Below are 454 nucleotides of genomic sequence, written 5' to 3' on the forward strand. Positions count from 1 at the left end.
ATTTCGATAATTTTGACTTGTCTTGCCTTTTTCCTTATAATTTTATTTTTTTGTGTGTTAACCTCTTTTTTCGCTACTTATTTTAGCAAAGCGTTTGCGTTACGTTATGTTGCGTTGCGTTGATTTGCGCTTTGTCGCAATCAACTTTGTTGCTGGTGTTTTGCTGTGGCTTTTTGAGCGTATCGCGCCCTGTCGGCTGTTTGCAATTCTGTTATTTAACGATTACGATGTTTTGTTTTTTTTTTTGTTTACTACCTTTATCTAATGCCAATCAACCTCATTTACTTCTTTGTTGTGATTTTGTTTTATAAGCTGTTCAATTCTCCTCTGCTTTAACTGCCTGTTTTCTGCTTTGATGTTTTGCATGCGTTTTTTTTTTGCTTGAGATGTTTTACGTACGATAATCTTTTTTTTTTTGCTGCTGATTAATGTATTTAGAGTTTTAAGTTTAGTT

This window comes from Rhagoletis pomonella, unplaced genomic scaffold (assembly GCF_013731165.1).
Source record: "Rhagoletis pomonella isolate Grant_MI unplaced genomic scaffold, Rhpom_1.0 Rhpom_scaffold_00005, whole genome shotgun sequence".
NCBI classification, from domain to species: domain Eukaryota; kingdom Metazoa; phylum Arthropoda; class Insecta; order Diptera; family Tephritidae; genus Rhagoletis; species Rhagoletis pomonella.